General features: G+C 37.0%; 1 long non-coding RNA gene across 1 annotated transcript; it reads right to left on the bottom strand.

Annotated features, from left to right (window-relative positions):
* Positions 1-745: 745 nt before the first annotated feature.
* On the bottom strand, positions 746-16,863 carry LOC124360544. The gene is made up of 3 exons (XR_006922249.1): positions 16,660-16,863; positions 8,707-8,914; positions 746-956 (listed from the first exon to the last, which is right to left on the bottom strand). It is a non-coding gene; the product is annotated as an uncharacterized LOC124360544 (long non-coding RNA).
* Positions 16,864-17,321: the final 458 nt, after the last annotated feature.

Here is a 17,321-nt window from a genome sequence, read left to right on the forward strand (position 1 = left end):
AGATAAACTTAATTTCTTCAGTGGTTTTAATAAAATGAGTTATAATATTTAGTGATACTCAATAAAACACTTGTAGATTATAAGTTGTTAGACACAAGACACTTTTACATAATTTACTAATCTTATATACATATTATATCAGTGTAACCAACTCTGAAATAATCATTAAACTTAACCCTTGGAGTGCTGGATATATTTTTCTTGACTTCCCTCAATGTGCAATTAATTAGTTTGAAAATTTATATTAATTTTCTTAAAGTTCAACTTGAATTAAGATTTCTGAAGTTATTATCATAATTTTAAAGAAGCAAAATAAAATTGAAATCCCAATTACACTCTTCATACACAAACTCAAGCTGTAATCAATGTTCAGATGTAACATACAACACGCAATTAAACATGGCAACAGAGCTTGTCCACAGATGTCAAGAATTACTCTATCATCCTCCCCACAAGAAAAAAAGCCATTACATGTGCCAGTGTTCACCACAAAAATGACGTTAAGTTGCTATCACAATCAGTTTTGAATTGATAAAAGGCAGCAGACAATAACGAATAGAGTGCCGCTTTTGTCTGACGTTCAGTTAAATGCATTCTAATGCATTTTATCAACAGATTATGACATTTCCTGTCATTTTTCCGCACATGTGTGTAGTCATTTTTACCACACGGAATTTTGTGTAGTACACATGAGAAGGGTTAAGTTTAAAACTAAAGGGAAGCAAGGTATAAAATGTATAAAGCCTTTTCTATAAAAAGTATAATTATGAAAAACATCATGTGAGAGTGTACAAATTATTCAAATTTAATCATTCAATACTTCTCTCTTCTTCTGGTACTTTTCTCAATACAATGGTGTGGCAACAATACATGCTATAATCAGACCATCTGTCCACGAAGAAATTTCTTCAAATTTTTGTCATGCATCATTCATAATTCAGCCTTGAGAGACACACCTTCAACAAAGTTATACACAATATATAAATGAAATATCATGCACTTTAGATATTTAAAAATAACCTAAAAATTTAAGTAAATATAACAAATATTCAAAAGCAAGTGTACAGTACGCACGCTGAAGGTTCGGCCCTGTCGTTGCCCTACTAACCAAATAAAAACATTGATTCTCCAATGATCCGTCACGGTCGGCAATGTTTAATTCTCGCTCGACAATGAACTTATGGTTAGACCAACTTCCTGTACAAATAAAATTCTGAAACTTTGCAGATCTATTTTCCTGTTTATGCCAATGCTAATGGTTGTATTAAGTTTCAATGTCTTATTACTTTTCTTCAATAAAATATATTTTAAAATTAACTGTGCAAAAATTGTGATACAAAAAAGTTTGTATGTGAGGATTTTTTTTTATTATTTGGTCAGGAAACTTTCACCAGCGGGAAAGTTTTTCTGAATGAACTGAAGTTAATTTTAGATTTAACTTTTTTCAGATACATAGTTTAGGTTAGCCGTAACTTAGTCTGAAGTGGAATGTATCACCGACACCGCTGCCCTACAGTTTATGGCCCATTTACGTAAATGCAACACGGCAATACCATTTGAAAGTTTAACATTAAATCACTTTGCAATAGTTTATTTCTGAAAAAAAAAAAAAAAAAAAAAAAAAAAAAAAACACTAGCCCATAGTGGTGATCTGTGATAAACTAAAAGTTTTAAACTCTAATGAAATTATGTTGAATTTCATTGTATTATATTCAAATAGAAAGCGTTTTGGGGTGTAATGTTTATAAACTCATTTTATGACAGAAGAATGAATACGAAACACTGTTGTATAAAGAATCCTGTTTATGAAAAACTTAATTATTAATTATGTGGCATGACAATAAATTATATTTTTAGCATTTCTACAAATACACTATACATAGAGGCATTGGTTATACAGGGTGTTTCGGTTAGTGTTACCGGCACTTTCTGAGCTGATTGTACTATAAAAAATAAAGAAAAAAGTTCATATAAACATGGGTCCGGAAATGCTTCCTTACTGGGTTATGGCCAATTGAAGATTTCACCAAAAATTGTGTGCAGGAGGTCAAATGATGATTTGCCGCGTGTTTATGAAGAGATATTTATAGGCGAATGCAACTTTTTCTAACGGATTTTTAGATGAGAAATTGAATAAAATTCATCTCATAGCTGTATCTCATTTAGTTTTTTTGTTATACTACAAAAAACAGAAATAAAATAATTTTGAAAAACACTTTTTTAAGGTTTAACGGACAATTATTTTGTTAAATAGGCATTGAAGACCCACATTTTTACAAAGAAACTTGCAGAAAATTTAATTCTGAATAAAATTATGTGCCAACAACGGCTATTAACAGCGAAGTATTAGTTTTCTGGAAATTTAATTTTACAACAAACATTCTACCAAGTCAAGAAATACGTATTTAGTAAAATAAACACCGTAATGTAATGATATAAGGTACACAAATAATTGATTAGCATACAATTGTAAATACGATTTTAATAGATTAATGCTCAACTAAAAAACAATAATACTATTACTTTTAGGACTATCCAAATGGTTACATCATGTACCTACATATCTTTGTCACGTTAGCTTACAGAAGGTAAATTATGTTTTTAATAAGTTGGTATCACAAATCAGCTGTTCAACAATACACTGCAATTTATTGAGGAATCCAAATTATTTGTTACCAATTCTGTACTAGTTTAATGAGTGCAATTTAATAATACAATTAATTTACTACTCGTTTGTTAGTGAAGTGTATTTTAAAGTAACTTACTATCACAATTGCAATGCCTTTGTTATTTACAAACGGAAGAATTTTGCCGACATGGTATTTGTCTTAGGCGTTTTTGACGGAAATGCAACCGCTGCTACTGCAGAATACCGAAGACGATTTCCTAATCGCAGAGTTCCAAACCCAAATACGATCAGTGGATCATTTCGTACCCTAAGAGTAACAGGTAAACTTCCTAGTATTACTAATTATCGGGATCGCCCTGCCCAGAATAATGTAGATATGGAAGAGGCTATAATCATGGCTACTGAACGCAGTCCTGGTGTCAGTACACGGCGTCTTTCTAGGCGATTCGCAGTGTCTCAGTCTGAATATGGAGAACTTTGCGCAAAAATAACATGTTCCCTTACCATAAACAACAAGTTCAAAGTATTCAACCAACAGATCCTCCTCTTCGATTGGAATTTTGCAACTGGTTAATTAGAAACCGTCAACATCATAGAACCATTTTATTCACTGATGAAGCTCAATTTACCCGAGATGGCGTCAACAACCTTCACAATGAACACACTTGGGCAGAGGGAAATCCACATAGTACAATCGTGCGCAACTTTCAACACAGATTTAGTGTAAATGTATGGTGTGGACTCATTCATGATCGATTAATAGGACCATTCATTCTCCGAGGACATCTAAATTCCCGCATGTACCTAGAATTTCTTACAGAACAACTACCACTATTATTAGAAGATGTTCCATTAGCAGCAAGGTGCAATATTATTTATCAACATGATGGTGCCCCTGCCCACTTTTCCCATAATGTAACAATGCACTTAAACGAGCAGTTTCCCGGGCGATGGATTGGTCGCGGTGGACCACACACTTGGCCACCAAGATCACCAGATCTAACTCCATTAGATTTCTGTATATGGGGTTTGGATGAAGAACCTGGTGTACCAGGAAAAAGTAAATACACGTGAAGAGTTAATAAATCGAATTGAAGATGCCGCCGCACAAATCAAAAACAATCGTGCAGCGTTGCGGAGGATAACTCGATCAATCAGAAAGCGAGCTGCTAAGTGTATTGAAGTACAAGGACTGATTTTTGAACACCTGTTATGAAAGTGGTACGTAGTATTATAAGCTTTAGATGAAAAACAATAATTTATTTAAAACTTAATTTAAATTGCATCCTAATAAATCTTATGTGTAGGCTACTCTATGTCATTAAAATGCGGTTTTCCTTTGCTTTGGAATTTCTTGCTTGGTAGAATGTTTGTTGTAAAATTAAATTCCAGAAACTAATACTTCGCTGTTAATAGCCGTGTGGGCACATAATTTTTATTCAGAATTAAATTTTCTGCAAGTTTCTTTGTAAAAATGTGGGTCCTTCAATGCCTATTTAACAAAATAATTGTCCGTTAAACCTTAAAAAAAGTGTTTTCAAAATTATTTTATTTCTGTTTTTTGTAGTAATAAACAAAAAAACTAAATGAGATACAGCTATGAGATGAATTTTATTCAATTTCTCATCTAAAAATCCGTTAGAAAAAGTTTTTGCATTCGCCTATAAATATCTCTTCATAAACACGCGGCAAATCATCATTTGACCTCCTGCACACAATTTTTGGTGAAATCTTCAATTGGCCATAACCCAGTAAGGAAGCATTTCCGGACCCATGTTTATATGAACTTTTTTCTTTATTTTTTTATAGTACAATCCAGCTCAGAAAGTGCCGGTAACACTAACCGAATCACCCTGTATAATGGAATAAACCGTATTACATTGTAGCATTCAATTCAAAATTCGAATACTACCTTAGCAATACATTGCATATTAATTGACTTTCTGACAGATAAGAAATAAAATGTCATAAATCTATAGCGATTAAAAATCGTACAATTACTAAACTCTAACAATACAAATTAAGAATTTAAATTATCAACGCATAAATTTAGAATCCGTTATTATTTAAAATCGGTGTTTTACTAAACTGTACAATTCGGGCTTAAGTGACATTTTATCAAACTGCAGTCCATGATCTTGTAGCCACTTGATCATTTCTGCTTTTTTGGAACCTGAATTAGGTGCTTTATTAACTTGGACATTATGATAGGCGGCATTATCAATAATTATTAGAGAGTTAACTGGTAAGTTTGGAATGAGCTGAGTTTCTTGTCTAGTTCTACTATTTTCTTTTGTATTTTTTAGGGTAGTGTACGAACACTCCGCTTCAGTGGAAGAATCCATAATTTTTTTTTTCACGGCGAATCTCCTTAATCAGTGTCTTTGAAACACCACAAGCCGCGGCAGTTCTTTCTAAACATTTATTTATAGGGATTCGTTCATCATTAGATAGTTTCGACTCATTTGCCATTAAATCACTAACCCTCCATATAATTTCTCGAGCCTGGCTTCTCGTAGTCTTTCCTCGAGCCACTTTGCTTATCAGGCCATTATACCGACTGAAGATGATGAATCAAAACAAAACTACTAAAACTTGTAATATAACCTTAATAGCAAGGATAATATTAAATAATTTGTAACGCCCTACAACTACCAAAATTCACTAACCTCACTACTAACTAAACTAATGAATTGTGTGTTTTTTTTTTTTTTTTTTGCGTTGGGGTATTGGGGTGGATTCACAGATCCTCCTTGTGTGCCCCTTTGATGTTAGAGGGGTAAGCCTATCTTTGTGCCCTTAATTAGGCTAAGAAGCTTTTCCCCGATACTTAGCATCTGGTTCGTCACCTGGTTGTTTATCACCGAAAAGAGCCCTTCTCCTTGCTCCCAGTCTCTCACAGTCCAGTATTATGTGTTTTGCAGTCTCTTCAGACTTATTACAGAGTCTACACTCCGAGTCCTCATTTCGTAAACCTAGAGTGTTTAGGTGTTTCCTGAAGTGGCCGTGTCCAGTGATCAAGGCAATCACTTGCTCAACCTGATCCCTGCCCAGCCCCATCAGCCATCTGGTGAAGCCGGAGCTAGAATCAGCAAGCAGTCTTTTGCCGAGTGCTTGTCCTTGGTGACTCTGCCATGCACGCGGTGTGTCTTCCTGGACCATTTGTTTATACTTTGGTAAGCAGCTGACTTGCTTATACCACAACTCGGTTCTGGACCCGGTGGTATGGCATGCTTTGCTCCGCTTTTGGCAAGCCTGTCTGCGCATTCGTTGCCCCCTATGCCTGTGTGGCCCGGTACCCAACCAAGACGTACAAAGTTGCGTGATCCAAGCTTGCAGAGAGTGTTGAAAGCACTCCCCACACAAGCTTAGATGAAATGCTGTTGGAGTCGAGAGCTTTAAGAGCTGCCTGACTGTCCTGACATTATGCAGATTGTTCTTTCCTTGGCACCCTCTGGTGAGGGAGTCAAAGGTATCTTTCCTTTGCCTACCAGACAAAGCTCTTTCTTATTGTTGGGATGTTATCTTGCGATTTCCACTCATCTCTGGAGTAGAAGTCAACAGAGAATGGCTTATTGAATACGAACTCCGTTCTCATTATGTCTGAGACCATTTCGAGAAGAGCGTTTGGGTTTACAGCTTCGGTGATGGTGCCGTGGCCCGTTTTAGACGTGCCATTCCTCCACAAGTCAGCAACCATCAGCCGATAAGCTGACTTACGCGCTTCAGCTTTTATATAGACATCAAGAGGTAGAAGTCCTAAAGCCACCTTGAGGGTCGCTGAGGGACTGCTCCTAAATGCTCCGGTTGCAAAGATTGTGCCAAGCCTTGTAAGCTTTCGAGCTTGGCTTTAGCAGTTTACCTGATTCACCTTTGTCCACCAGACTAATGAACCATAAGTGATTTGAGGCCTTACAACTGCTTTGTAAAGCCATAGTGCTATATGGGGTTTTATGCCCCATGAGATTCCTGCAAGTCTCCTGGACGTCATGAGCGCCTACTTTGCTTTGTGCAGGATATTGTTAAGATGATCATTCCACGTAAGCTTATGGTCTAGAGTCAGTCCTAAATATTTGACTGTCTGACCACTCAAGCTGTGTGGATGCGAGTTTCAGCCTGGAAAGAGACTCTAGGTTCTTTTTCCTAGTGAATGGTAACAACTACTGTCTTAGAGGGATTTACTTTCAGTCCCTCTCCATGACACCAGTTTGTGTACATGTTGAAGGTTGGTATTCATGATATCAACAACAAAATTTTGTATGTTTTCCCTGTACCATAAGGACTATATCGTCTGCATATCCATGGACATAGATTCCATTGTTAGTAAGGTCCTCAAGTAGACCATCTACTACTAGATCCACAGTAGAGGTGACAGGATGCCTCCTTGAAAGCATCCCCTTGTGGGTGCAATCACAAGCGATTCTTCATTGAGATCGGCCCTGATCCGTCTGGAGCACAGCATGGCCCTAAGCCAACCGGCACAGAGCTGGCTCGAGGCCACGTCGCTGTGCTCCACTTACCATCGCAGTGAATTTAGCATTGTCAAAAGCTCCTTCAATGTCTATGAAAGGTGCACAATGCCAATTCATTGGCGGACAGGCTATTCTCAATCCTACTGACTATTGGTGCAGTGCTGATTCACAGCATTTGCCTTGCTGGTATGCATGTTGGTTGCGATGAAGGGGAGTGTCTGAGAGAACTCCCTTTCTCAGGTGCCTCTCCACCAGTCTTTTCTAATGTTTTCAGTAGAAACGAAGATAAACTGATGGGACGAAAAGATTTAGGGACAGAATAGTCCCGCTCTCCCTTTTTTTTAGGGATAAAGACCACCCTGTTGAGACGCCAGACTTGTGGTATGTACCCATAAGCTAACGCTCGCCCTGAATAGTTCACATAGAAGGGTGAGGAGATTCTCCGGCCCTTGTTGAAGCAGGGCCGGAAAGATTCCATCCCCTCCTGCAGATTTGAAAGGGGCAAATTTAGAAATTGCCCATTTGGCTTTAGAGAGAGTGATTAATTATCCTTCTGGCAATGGCCCAGCTACCATGATAAGCTCTTGGCCATGAGCCTGCCTCATGGTTACCAGATGTTCCAGTGTCGTCATTCTCAAAGATGCAATCAGGGAAGTGAGTCTCAAGGAGAAGTTTGAGGCTATCACTAGACCCGGAAGTGTATTGACCTCTCCCTGGGACCTTAAAGATCCCAACGAATTGTGTATAACGCACTTAAACCACTTGTCCACTTCTAGCAACAGTGAATACTCGACTGTGAGGGAGAACAGGGGACAATAAATATTCAGACTGCAGCGGGCCAAACATTGGCGGATGTCTGCAGAACAGTTGTTATATCGAGCAATCCACCCGTCCCCCGCCATAGTTTCGCTCGGTTGACTCGGAGCCGAACCTTCAGCGCGCGTACTGTACACTTTACACTTGTTTTTTTAGAACAACCCAATTCATATATCAAAACTGTAGTAAATAATAACAATTACCTAAAAAGACAGTAAATTACTAAAATCTAAATAAAAACACATGTGGTATTGTTGTAATAAATTACTCCATTAAACTGAGCATTATAAAATCTGAACTATAAATTAAAAATTGCAACGGACATCTGTAATTCACAATTACAGAAAAATAATCCAAAGATATTAATTTATAGTATGATTACTAGATGTAATAATAATTGAAAATTAAATAAATAATTTCTAAATCCAGCATACATTTTTTTATTTTTACATACAGCAGGACACATTTTATTTCACTGTTTCTGAACTTCTCGTGAGTTATGGGAGTTGTGCGTGATGTCTTGTGATGCTATGTTGTTAGCTCTTCATAATTTCAGAATTATTTACTAAACAAAATAAAAATAAAAGAAATAATATACAGAAAATTTCCATTATCCAAGGGTTGTTTCTCTACTTTTCAAAAATATCTCATAAATGTTAAAGTGATTTACTAACTTTCTAGTAGTAAGGTAACAGGTTTCAGCAAGCGAAAAACCATTTACTAATTACATTGAATAATATTATTTTGATATTTCAAAGTAAGCGTACAATGTTTCAAATTCCAACCCACCTGCACTTTGAGAATCAAAATACAAATCCACTCATTTACTAAGTCGCAGAAAATATGCGTGCCGACATTCCCTTGAAGTAGGTGGTATAAACTTATCATAGAAGTTCTGTATGAACTCTTGTGGTTTGAAGGCAAATTGCTGATACAGTAACAGAGCACTGGTGTTTGATGCAGACACATGAAGTGTGATGTCCTTTCCTCTACAAGTCTGCAAAATTAGTTCTAATTACAATTTTAAAATGCGACATAGAATCAAAAAAGTTAAAGGAATCATTATCTTAATTCAAACAGTGGTTTGTCAGAAGGAAATTCTTTTATTTGGATTGCAGCTTTATTGGTCAACGGAACCTCTTACTCCACTTATATTTACCACTTCTTTCTGTTATTTCTTTATAAATACACACACTGGTTCTATTAAATAATAAATTGTGTATATTTGCACATTTTGAAATATAGTCTTTGGAGCAGCATGATTGTTTGATACATTAAATTAAATTAAATGATGTATTAAATTTTATACATTAGAAGCATAATTATTTCCATGAAAAGTATTGAAAATTATTTTGAGAGTGAATGCTCCTCCACTTTTACTGCAGATGACACTATAGATCTCATTTAAGATATTGTGTGCATGAACAGAGGAAGAACAATTATTGATATTTGTCTCTGAACTCATTGATTACAAACTTGGAATCTTACATTGTATAGTAATAATTGTGATCAATTGTAACGCTATTGTAAGTTTAACAGACTATATGCTGACTGCCTTGGACCAGGGAGAGGCGACCTGTGGTCTATTCTATGACCTCCAGAAGACTTTTGATTGCGTAAACCATGAAAGTTTGTTAAATAAATTGGAGTATTGTGGTATCAGAGGAGTTGCTCTCAATTGTTTAGTAGCTTTTTGAGGTGTCGCAGCCAGAAGAGATAGTTTAAAACAGTGCTGGCTCTGTCTTGAAATATCTATCCCGTCACAAACAAATGAGACTTATGTACATACTCAAAGAGATTAAGCAAGGAACTATACAAGGTGTAAGATATAAAGAAATTGACATTAAGAAACCATACTATTAGAAATAAAAAAGAATGGCTGAAGAAATTTAGAGGTTTTTAGACCACAAGCCAATAGTTTTCTACGTGGATGGCTCACAAATGGAGGCCAGGTACAAAATATTCCAAGCCTTGAACTTAACAACTACTGTTTTTTTTCAGAAAGAGAGCCATTAAATCAATACACAGTTAAAAAGGTAAAGTAATACAGAAAGCCAAAATCCATGTTCTTATCAGACAACCTTTGTCTAGTATAAAATTGGTAAAACATGTCTTTGAATTTTTCTTGTCTACTTTTGTAGATTTTTGTAATAAAGAATGGCTTAAGTAAGTTAAAAGAATTAGTTTATATCTTACGGAAATTGAAACATTGGTCTCATTTTAGCCTTAGAAATAAAATGGACAATTTTTACAAGACATAATTCAAATGTAATATGGTTTTGTAAAAGAATGTTGTGTTTAACATTCTCATAAAATGTTTTTTTCTTAATTTTTTCTATAAGATTTTATTTGTAACTTTAAGTGGATTTTTATTGTTTTATATTATTAATGAAATGTCTTATATTATTATTAATAAAAATAATTTTGTATTATTATTTTCTATTCTAATTGTCTCTGCTTACCAGATTTTATTTCAATTTCAATAAAGAATATGTAAGTCTATCTATCAATAAAACCAAACTAAACAAATAAGACAGTTGTAATGTATGCGGGTCGACACTGTACTCTCTATGGGTCGGGAAGAATAATTAAACTACAACATTTAGAGTAACATTGCTCTAGGACCGCTCGTAAAGGAACGGACGGGACGCGGAGGTTACATGACGGTGTCTGGCGGTGGACTCCGGGTGGACTGCTGGCTGGCCAGCTTGGACCGTTGGTTGTAGGGTAGTGGCGTGATGTGACGTCACAGGAGCAGCCTATGAGCATTCTTTATTCATTTAGACCACATCGTAATGTTACATCGCCTGACAATACATACTGCCAACATCACTGGTGCAGACATTAAATATCACTATGGATACCTACCAACTTAGTACTTCTCACACTAAATACACTACAATCCTCCCCCCTTAAATACATAAGTCCCCTACAATTTTAGAAATTTATCAATTACAATTTGTTTTACAATTCTCCAATTTTAAATCAATTACAATGAATAAGAAAATTGACATTATACTCTTTTATTTTTGTAAGTATAGATTATAGAGAAACAAAATACAAACTCAATATAATCATTTAACACAAATCACAAACACTTCAATCAAAACCAATAAATCAGAATATAGCAATTAATAACACATTGAATGAACACAATTAACAAATCGATAATAATAATGCTTAAACAATATTAATTATATACAAGTCACAATTGGGTTGTATTTACAAGTCCATTTTGACTAAAGGTTTACGATCCCTTAGTGGGTATCGTCTAAACAGGTGTCATTTGTTTGGGTGAAACGCTGGAACTGTTATTGTTTACATTTGTACGTGGGCTGGGGCTTTGCCCCTGAGCGTTTCTGTTATTGTTATGGTTTTGCGAGAGGGGGGCAAGGTCGTTGCTAAAAGTACTGGCGACCTTGCGCTCGCTCTGTCCCGCGACTGTATATCGATCGTTTCCTGCGTGTGCTCTGTTTGCCACGCTTGCGTCTGGGAGTCTAGGCATTGTTGTCAACTCAGACATTTCCGGACTACACTGTAAACCTACCAACTGGTCGATATGTCGTTTCCACTCATGCCCGTATTCAGTTCAACTAAATACGTGACTGGTCCTAATCGTGAAACTACCACACCTGGTATCCACTTATTTCTACCTCTGTAATCTCTGGCTATGATTGGTTGTCCAATAGCTAACTGTCTAGTTTTACTACCCCTATAGTACAATCGTTGTTTTTCTTGATTATCTGACATTATTGCTTTAACATTTGGGCGAATTAAATCTAACCTAGACTTTAGCGATCTGCCCAACATTAATTGAGCTGGCGATAGATTGGTAGTAGAATGCACTGTATTTCTATATACGTGAACAGGAAGTTACTCAAAGCTAATTCTAAATCCTTGGAATTATGAAGAGCTGTTTTCAATTTATTTTTAATAGTTCTGACTGACCGTTCTGCCAAACCATTGGTTTTCTGGGTGGTATGGTGGTGAAAACGTGTGTTTTGATACCATTTGACATCAAAAATTCTTTAAACTCTTGACTGGTAAAAGGTTGGTCCGTTGTCGGACACTATGTGGTCTACAATACCATACCTACTAAATAATTCCCTTAATTTCACAACCGTGTGAACAGCTGCCGTTGAAGCAACGGGCAACACCTCTGGCCACTTAGAGTACGCATCTTTTACCACCAAAAATAACTGTGGACTGAAAAGGTCCAAAAAAATCAATATGAATTCGAGACCAAACTCGTTCCGGAACATTCCAATGATGCAGGAAAGCCTTGGGCGGTTTGCTCGTTCCTCCAAACAGGCTGCACAGCTGTTAGCTAGTTGTTCTATGTCCCCGGTCGATATTAGGCCACCATACATATGCACGGGCTAATGCCTTCATGCGAACAATACCTATGTGTGAAGTATGCAATTCGTTCAGAATGTTTATTCTGAACCTTTTAGGTATTACCACCCTGTACCCCCACATTAGGATTCCTTGCTCCAAGGTTAATTCCGACTGTCTAATTTCAAATGGCTTTTAGATCTGGTTCAGTTACAATAGGCCAACCTAATTCTACATAGGATATTACCTTTTTGATTTCACTATCTACCATTGATTCTCTTTTTATGTCTACATAGCTTAATGGTATGTCATTTTCAGCTAAACACTGCAAATAGGTACCTATGACATTAATATTAAGGTCATCATCCGAGATTTCATCTTTAATCTCACTATTTACAGGTAATCTAGATAAACCATCGGCATTGCCATGGTTTTGGGACTTAACATACACAATCTCATATTGGAAACCACTTAAAAACAAAGCGTATCGTTGTAACCTACTGGCTGCGAAAGCAGGTAACCCTTTCTTTGGTCCAAAAATAGCCACTAAAGGCTTATGATCAGTCTTTAAACAAAAACTGTGTACCATATAAATATTGACTAAATTTCTTAACACCAAATACAATGCTTAATGCTTCCTTATCTATTTGTGAATAGTTGTTTTTCTCAGCGCTATTTAACACTCTACTTGCGAATGATATAGGTCTTTCTGTACCGTCGTATTGAATCTGACTCAAAACTGATGCAATGCCATATGGACTAGCATCACTGGCTACCACTAGTGGGTAATGCAGGATCATAATGCGCTAAAACTTCAGCAGAGATTAACTTTTGCTTAATCTCTTGTAGTGCCTTCTTACATGCTAAATTAAAATACAAAATCGGTATCCTTTCTTAACAACTGATACATTGGGGTTAAAATAGTGGATATCCTAGGAATGAAACGTGAATAGTAATTAACAAGACCAAGGAAGGCTTTTAAGCTGTGTCACATTTTGAGGTTCAGGTGCCTTGACAATTGCTTCAACCTTACTAGGTGCGGTATGCAACCCTTGTTTACTGATAACAAAACCTAAATATTCTAAACTGTCACAGAAAAATTTACATTTGTTCTTGCTCACTGTGAACCCATTGTCTTCAAGTCTTTGACACACTAGTCTAAGTCTATGCATGTGTTCCTCATTGTTTTTTACCTGGTTACTAGAATGTCATCTAAAAATACAGTTACCCCCGGGATACCTTGTAAGTTCGTTCTATTATTCTCTGGAATATTCCCGGTGCTGAACTGATACCAAAACATAGGCGATTGTAAGCATACAATCCTTTGTGTGTGCTAATTGTACAATACGTTTGACTATCTACATCTAGTTTAAGCTGCTGATAAGCTGAAGATAAATCTATTTTAGAGAATTTTTCTCCGTTTTGTAGGCTGGCAAATATTTCTTCAATTTTCGGTAACGGGTGTCGGTCTCTACCTCCAAGAAAGGATTTTACAGTTATTTTATAATCCCCACAAATTCTTATTTTCCCATTAGCCTTAATAATTGGTACAATGGGGAGTCCCCCATTCACTGGTATCTACTGGTGAAAATAACGTTCTCTTGTTCTAGTCTAGTCAGCTCGGCTTCTACTTTTTTCTTTAAGTGTAAAAGGTAACGTCCTAGGTTTAAAGTATTTTGGTACTACATTTTCTTTTAACTTTAATTTAACTGGTGCACCCTTGAAACATCCCAACTTATTCGTAAATACATTTGGAAACTCATTGTACAGTAATTCTACTTGTTTGTTGTTGTTTGACAACAGACGGATTGACAGATGTTTGTTTGTTTACCTCTACAGGTGTGTTGTGCTTCCACTGACAGGCGTTGCATGCGTCTGCCGCGCTGCCGCCTGCAGTTGGCACAACCCCCACCATGCTCGTGCGATCAGCTGACTGTACATTGTTTACATTACTAGGCACTCTAACTGTTAAATCTAATGCTTGCATCCAATCACGCCCTAACAAGGGATTAGCCCCATTAGCTACGATGTATAAAGCTAATTGTTTCTCTTTACCTCTATGTTGTACATTGACCATAACCTTACCTAAAGGCCTGATCTTTTCATGTGTATATGAACTTAATACTAAGCTAGTTGGATACATGTTTATATTTCCTAACTTAGTCTTACAATCTTTTTCTGACATAACTGAAAACACAAGCTCCACTATCGACTTCAAATACAATTTCCTTTACTTTCCACTAATAACTGTAACCGTTATTGGCTCAATTTTATTAATCTTTAGTTTCTATTTTCTTTAACCGTAAATAGATTGGAAATGTCATACACATCGTCATTGTCTTTATGTTTCCAGTGATTATCTGAACCGGACTCTGCTGATTCTTTACTTTCCTCTACATAGTGCTGCCTACCTTTATAAACATATTGCTTTTTATTGCTGTAAAACTGTTTCCCTTTAGCTGAAGGCTCCTTAGACCTATTTGTAAAAACATTTGGTTTGTTCTCATTAGGTTTGTTAACATATTTTTCGATCTACAAACTCTTTCAAGGTGTCCCTTCTTTTTACAATGATTACACGTGTACTCACGAATAACCGACATTGCGATGCTGTGTGTGATCCTCGCTTGCCGCAACAATAGCAGGTGATGTCTCCCAGCGCCTTCCCGCCGTCCGATGACCGTCTCGCTGCGATGCTCACCGCCTGTGTCCTTTTCGGTATCGACCCGCTGCTCTGCATCCGGTGAATACGTCTCCTGCAGTTGTCATCTGGGGCCGCCCCCTTCTCAGCAAATTCCATTGCAGTAGCTAGTTGGCACGGCTTTTTCTAAGTGAGGTTCTCCTCCCCGAGAAGTCTTTTCTGTATCTGTTGGTCTCGCAGACCCGCGACTAATCTGTCCCTTAAGTAGTCTGGCAATTTATCACCAAATTCACAATACTTAGATAACTGTTTTAAATGCACAATATAATCGCTAACCGTTTCATGATCCAATTGATTCCGCCTACTAAATTTAAATCTTTCCGTGATAAAAGAAGGCTTGGGATGCAGATGATTCGCTATAGTGTCCACAATTTCCTTGTACGACTTGTCAGACGGTTTGTCTGGTGTAATTAAGTCTTTCAGTAACGTATAGGCCTTACACCCATAACTGTCAACAAAGTGCTTAGTTTCTTTGAATTATCGATATCATTACAATCAATAAAAAACTCAAATCTCTCTATATAAGACTGCCACGATTCTTCCGCACTATCAAAATAACCCATAGACCCGATAGTTGCCATTTTGTTTTCTTGTACACTCCGTAATAACTGTTTAAAAATGTCCCCGGTAAAAATAATCGTCTAACGGCATTAATTGCAACGATTAAAATCAGCTTGTGCGCTGCTACACCAAGAATAGTTTATATCGATCGGCGTACCTTACTACTCCCGACCGTTGGAATGTCCGGAATGTCCTTGCACATTCGCGGTTATTTGCACGTGTTCATTACGGATAGTTGCCCTTCCGCACTATATCACTGTAATTCACTGTTTTCAATGTCCCGAATGTCCCTGCACATTCGTTGTTATTTGCACGTGTTCATTACGCTTGTTGCCCTTCCGCACTAAATCACTGTAATTCACTGTTGCAGTTGTTTTCCTCGTCGCCACTGTAAGCGACGTTCCACTGTTGCAGTTGTTTTCCTCGTCGCCACTGTAAGCGACGTTCCACTGTTTTGTTGCAGTTGTTTTTCCTCGTCGCCACTGTAAATGTATGCGGGTCGACACTGTACTCTCTATGGGTCGGGAAGAATAATTAAACTACACATTTAGAGTAACATTGCTCTAGGACCCGCTGTAAGGAACGGACGGGACGCGGAGGTTACATGACGGTGTCTGGCGGTGGACTCCGGGTGGACTGCTGGCTGGCCAGCTTGGACCGTTGGTTGTAGGTAGTGGCGTGATGTGACGTCACAGGAGAGCAGCCTATGAGCATTCTTTATTCTTTTAGACCACATCGTATGTTACATCGCCTGACAATACATACTGCCAACATCACTGGTGCAGACATTAAATATCACTATGGATACCTACCAACTTAGTACTTCTCACACTAAATACACTACAACAGTTAAAGCTGGTCATATTCCTTCTTGGGGAGACAATTTAATGGTTTGAATTCATCCAAAATAAACTTAAGACAGCATACTTTACGTAAATGTTAACATCAATTGATTTCCTGATAAAATCTTAGAATACTAAGATTGAGTGGCTTAAATGGTCTATACATTTTGGATTCCAGAGGAAAATTAGCGGAACATCTCTGATTTGCCTGCTTCTGAAATAAAAATTAATTTCATTCATGTATTTGGCACTGTTTATTTCTGGTTTATTCTCTATATACAGTACATGGTAAAGTAAAACACTTACCATAATCAAGTGATATAGCATGAATCTTGCAATGCCGGCCCTTCTCCAACCAGGCAGGGTGAATATAAAAGAAATATAAGCATCTGATTGAGTTGCATCTGGGACCATAAATCCAAACCCAATAACAATCCTTCGATACTCTACTACCACACTGAATTCAGGGAACTCGAGAGCTTCTGATACTGCAAGAGAGAAAGATAACTTATTTCACAGAAATACATTTTTGAAACATCTGCAGCAAGGATATATTCTGCACTAGCAATGTCACGTTGTGGCACTAAGCTCACATTCTTTCCATATTTTAGATGCTTTGGTTTCAATATAAGCATAATTTGAATTAACGTTCACGACGACGTGTACCCCATGGGGTACACACCAGACTTTAATAAACAGTGTTGTGAGCCCGATGGGGTACACGTTGCTATGCATTTTCTTATTGAGTTTTTATTGTTTGCCAGTTTTTGTGGTTTTTTAAATGTGATCCCACACTTAAATAAATACCTTAGACTACCATGTACCCCATTGGGTAAACGATTGCTTAATTTTTAAGGTAAATTAATTTTTTAGGTACCCTTGGGGTACACAGAGAAAATTTAATAAAACATGCCTATATTCATTTCTCATTACACTTTAGACGTTTAACGTAAAAAAAGATTAAGGTT

Source organism: Homalodisca vitripennis, chromosome 4 (assembly GCF_021130785.1).
Source record: "Homalodisca vitripennis isolate AUS2020 chromosome 4, UT_GWSS_2.1, whole genome shotgun sequence".
Lineage (NCBI taxonomy): Eukaryota > Metazoa > Arthropoda > Insecta > Hemiptera > Cicadellidae > Homalodisca > Homalodisca vitripennis.